Consider the following 5,762-nt stretch of genomic DNA (forward strand, 5'->3'; position numbering starts at 1 on the left):
CACACACACACACACACACATGCAAATCAGTCTCTTTTTCACACTTAGAAAATTTCACCCTACATCATGTACAACCACAAAAATGAGATTCTAATTAGAATAAGTTATATTCCATGTATGTATAATGTCAAAATACACTTTACTGTCATGTATATCTAAAAAGAACAAATAAAAAAGTAAAAAATAAAATATATAGGAAATTCAATAGTGGGATTTAAAAATTAATGAAGGGCTTGAATAAAAATTTCTAAAAATAGAACATACTAATTGGAAAAAAGAGAAAATTCCAATTATTCAAATTTAAGTTCCTATTTAGAAGAAAGAAAATCTTTACTAACTATACTCTTAAGAGAATCAAATAACTTAGCAATGTTTCATCACTGTGAGCTTCCTGAAACAGAAAGATATATAAATATTGTAATTCTACCTTCATGTTTTCAAAGAATCAATGAATAAAAGGAAAGTAAAAATTGCATCCTGTGTGCAGGAATTTTTGACAGGTTTTAAAGAAGATTGAAAACTGAAAAAAGATTGCAATCCTATTTTTCTTAACATAGCTTAGAATAAGATGTTCTAATAAAGAATGAATTAACATTCACATAGTGTTTAGATTAAATATTTACAAAGAATGGCCATTTCCTGGACACTGAAGTAACCTGAAAAATATAATTTAATGTTTCTTTGCTACATCAGAAGGTATTAACAATGTTACACATTTTGAGTGCTACAAAAATAACATCATCTAACAGAATTTATCTTGCTACTGCCCACATACAGACACCTTTAATGGGAGAATTACCAGGTTAATACAGCAACCAGTGTTTCACTAAAATAATATGTATCATTTGGGAATATATATTCCCCCTTTTGTATTATATTTAAAATATAGTATTGAGAAATAGCTGTTTTAGGATTCATAAACTCTACATTCTCTTGCTAATCAAAATGTAATTGCACATGATTTCTGCTTCTACTTGTTGTTATTATAACATGGATTTTGTTGTGATAGACATATTCCTCTCCAAAATCCCTATGTGACACACAGAGCTAAATAACTTAAGAGCCTTGTTTTAAATACATGAAAGCAAATCTAAGAGATCTAATGTTTTCTCCTAAATCAATTCTCAGTCTTTTTAAACAGAGGAAACTTCCCATTCAACTTACAATTGTTATAAATTGACCAATTTTTCCATATAAGCTAGAAACAAAAAGCAGACTTGCTTTTGAAATTATTTGAAGTTTTTATGAGTCTTGAGAGTTATGTACTTCTGCAATATTACAAAATGAACATTAACGTTTTCATTTTGGAGATTTGGAAGATTTATCTAGTAATTAATATTGATATATTGACTATAAAGAACAGCTGTTTTATAAATGGACCTCACTAATGTAATCGATAGCATTTATTGAATGCATTAAACAGCAGCCAAGCGTTAAAACAGAAATACAGACTGGAAGCTGTGCATCCATTATGTTCATAATAAAAACTGACACACTCCCAATGTTTTTGCCATAGAGAAATGTCTAAAATGTTCATTTCCTTCATAATAAAAATAACTGGGTAGGAATCTAATTTGAGGATGGGGAAGAATAAGGACATTCTGCATCTCAAGAACATCAAAGGGGAAAACTCTTGAAAACTACAGCTTCTTAGTTACAAAACAAAGATAACAAAAGTCAGAACTCTGAAAAATCATGGGAGAACTATACAACCAGCTGTCTGGGAAGTAGTTCTATAACTTCTCTGCAGCATCTCTATGGTGGACAGCTATGGTTCCCTCAACCCACTGTCACAGAAGCTACACATTTCATCTTGATTTTCTAAATCCTGCCTTTAAAAATTAAATTTTAAAAAAAATTAATAATTTTATTTATATTTTTTAATGTGGTGCTGAGGATCAAACCAGTGCCTCATATGTGCTAGGCAAGTGCTCTACCACGGAGCCACAGCTCCAGTCTGAGAATATATTTTTATTAAAGTATATATTTAAAATAATCTTTTAAGTGTATAATAATGCCCATGTAATCAGTTTGAAAAGATATATTAGTTAATATTAAAAAAAACTGAAATAAAAAATGTACTAATATTACCATTTTTATTATTTTCCTGCTCTTAATTTTATTTTTGAATAGTAATTCATTCATAAAGTACAAAATTCAGAAGCTAATAATATTTTACAAAGTTTGATATATTGTTGAGAGACATGACTGTGCCCTAAGCAGTTCTAAAAATAGTCAATTGCCATTAATATCACATTTTGTTCCTCGTCCATATCCTGATATGATATTTCAGCCCTCTAGTTTTAACACTGTATGTGCACCTTCAATATTCTAAGGCATTGCTTCAACCAAGAATGCAGAACATCATTAGGGTATAATTCATAAAGTAGGAAGTATTTAGATTTATATATACATATAGGCTTATGCCAACTCTTTATTTTAATGTCTTATCTCTCTCCTACTCAATAAAATGGCTACTAAAATAAGTTGTTTCTCCATCTTGTGTGGGAAATAGGAATAAGGAATATAATATAAAATAATGTAACATAGGGTTTGTTGCAAAAGGTCTACTAGCATTGAGAAGTATGCCCAGTTTTAAGATTCTTATAACAATAACACAATTTTTTTTTATTTTAAAAAATTTTAAACAAAAATTTATGATGAAAAGCTAATGTGAAAAACCTAGCATATGGTCCAAATTCACACTGTTATAGATCAAGAGACTTAGGCCCAGGGAAATTAAGCAGCTTGCTCAAGATCGTATATCTAACGAATGACACATCTGAGACCAGAATCCAGTCTCTGGTCCCTGAATCTTGATCTCATTTTGCAGCTAAAATTATTTCCACTGATGCACATTGCCTTTGAATGTCCTGCCAAGATAGTACATATTCAAATATGTTCAATAGGGTGTTCCCTTAGATCTTGTGGGAATAAATTAATAAATAGAATAATAAAGGAATAAGAGAAATTCATAGGCAATTTACTCATAATAATTTTGAAATTAAAATTAGACTGTTTGTAGGTTATTATCAAAATTGTCACCCAGAGAGGCCCTCTTTATCTTATTGAAACCAAACTCTCTAAAATGATGGCCACACCCAAGAAATTGACCTCAGGATTAACTGTTCTTCTAGGCTGTCTAGCCCACCCCCTGTCCCGTGTCTTGGCCATCTTTTTTAATGCTTTTTTTGGCTTTATTCCCTCTCTGCTTTCATAATTACAGCCTTCCCCACCCCCACCCCTTTTTGGTACTAGGGATTGAATCCAGGGGTGCTTAACCTCCGAGCCACATCCCCAGCCCTTTCTATGTTTTATTTTGAGACAGTTTCTTGCTAAGTTACTTAGAGCTTCACTAAGTTGCTGAGCCTCACTTTGAACTCATGATTCTCATGTCTCAGCTTCTTGAGCCACTGGGTTTATAGATATGCACCACCATGCCCAGTTATAGCCTTTCTTTAAGTCCTATTGCTACTCTCTTTTTCTCTCACTGTGATATGACCATTTGCACAATTAATTCTCTATAAATGGTCCCAAATTTCCTTCCTCTGTTCTTTTGTTGATCTTCACCTAGGGTTAGATTTCTCACTGCCCAAAGAAAATCTCCTTTTGAGTATCTTAAGCAAGTACCTCAAATTCAACCTGCTTAATAATGAATTTATTTCTCCACCTAAAAAAGTCCCTCGATTGAATTTCATGCTTTTTATGTTCTTTTGATAAAGAAGGATCACAACTTTGGAGTCTTCTTTGGTTTTCAACACGTGTGCCATCACTAGACTTTGTAACCTTTTTGTGTAATTTAGCTCTTAACCTCTCTTTATCCTACTCCAGTTGCCTCTTTCTTGTCTTTATTACATAATTTGGGACTATTTCATAAAACTTTTAATTTTTTTCTTTTTGTCTCTGCTTTTCATCCTCTAGCTTGACTAATAGACCCATTCTTCAGATGAATCTTTATAGAAGGTGAATCACTTGTATTCTCTTAGGATCCATCAAATCCACTTACTCTTTACCCAACACTTTTTTTTTCATGGTATCTGATTTTGTTTTTGACAATATAATTTCTAAAGTTGTTCTGATTATATATATATATATATATATATATATATATATATATATATANAGGTGTTTTGATTGACTTTAGTACTTGCTGGCAGGATGGGAGGATCTCTCTCTCTCTCTCTCTCTCTCTCTCTCTCTCTCTCTCTCTCCTTTCTGATCATCACATGAGCTGCTTTCCTGGGCCATATTTTTCTGCTGTGATGGCCTGCCTCACACCTTGAGCCCAGAGGAATAGCTATCTATGGATTGAGACTTCTAAAACCATGAGCCCCCAAAATAAACTTTTCTTACTCTACACTTGTTCTGGTCTGGTCTTTTAGTTGCAACAGTGAAAAAGCTGATTAAGAAGCAGCCATCTTGCATGTTTCTGTTTAAAAACAATCCTGAATTAAAATTTAGTCTGACTTGGATGGTAAAGAATTTTAAAATAATGTTTAATTTGTTATTGTATCTTGTCATGTTGATTTTCAAAAGCATGGTAATTTATAGGTCATGTATAAAATGTGATTTGCATTATCTATAAGCCATGCTAAAAATTACTTTAAATAAGTAAAAGATAGCATTTTAGATACAGGGAAATATAATTAGATTGGCATAGTTAGGACCAAAAATGTAAAGTAGACATTGCTTCCTTATCTTCAGCCATTCCACGAACAGGCTAATGAACACAATTTGAAACAGAAGAAAATCTTGCTCAGTTTTGAGACAGTGAAGGGATTTCCCCAGTATTCAAACATGTCAATATAAACAGTTACATAAGTTTAATGTAAGACCAGTAAGATTTGAAATGACATTCCTCAGCTTTGTGAAATGTTGAGCAATACCCGTCTAGTCCTATCATATTTTTAGAAGAGGAAAACAGTACTTGCTGAACCAGAATTACAATGAAAATTAACAACAAATGACAAGATATATCCATTTAGCCACAAGCCAAACTTACTTAAATCAGAACTGTCCATCAAAAATAATTCTATCAGCCATTTCTGATCTGAATTCTGGTGTTTGTAATCAATTAAATTATAATATACATGAAAAGACATGAGGCACTTCTATTTTGTAGTAAGGTGGGCAGTGCCCAAGTATTACTCTTTAATAGATGTTTTAAGATAAACTATTAAGTCTACCGCTACTGCCTTCTTTTTAATGCCAGTGATCATTTTTGTTGCAGGGATGTATTTTCTAGGATTTTTCCGAAAAACTCCATCAGTGGCTCCTCTCCCTGGCATTGAGAGAAACCAAGGGCCTGACCTGCATTCCACCCAAACAGCCTTATCTTCTGATTGCTGTTCTTTTCTGCAGTGTAGCATTGGGCACCCTCCTGAATGAAAATCTTCTTGCCTTTCTCATCATTACCCATTTCTAATTTACTTTTTCGTCATTCCCCCTGCTAAGGTTGACTTTTGGAAGTGGAACATCCCACTCACAATGATCAAGAACCTAAAGGTCTGTATTCAAAGTCTTTATCTTGGCATCCAAGTCCATACATAGCCCACTATGGCCTCATCTTCCCTAAAAACTTGAGCTTTAAGGCCTACCCCACACATCAAAGTGTCCCTGTAAAAGATTTGGTTCTAAACATCTTACTTTGACTTGTCTCAATTGACTGACTGTAACCTGCTTTTGGTCCTTATAGTATTTGCCTTTAGAATTAAAATTCCCTGGTCTGATACCCCTGATCATTCCTCTGCTGTTCAACTCTT

General features: G+C 33.0%; 1 pseudogene; it reads right to left on the reverse strand.

The window, feature by feature from the left end:
• Nucleotides 1-5,144: 5,144 nt before the first annotated feature.
• On the reverse strand, nt 5,145-5,419 carry LOC125620083 (annotated as a pseudogene).
• Nucleotides 5,420-5,762: the final 343 nt, after the last annotated feature.

This window comes from Marmota marmota, unplaced genomic scaffold (assembly GCF_001458135.2).
Source record: "Marmota marmota marmota unplaced genomic scaffold, marMar, whole genome shotgun sequence".
NCBI classification, from domain to species: domain Eukaryota; kingdom Metazoa; phylum Chordata; class Mammalia; order Rodentia; family Sciuridae; genus Marmota; species Marmota marmota.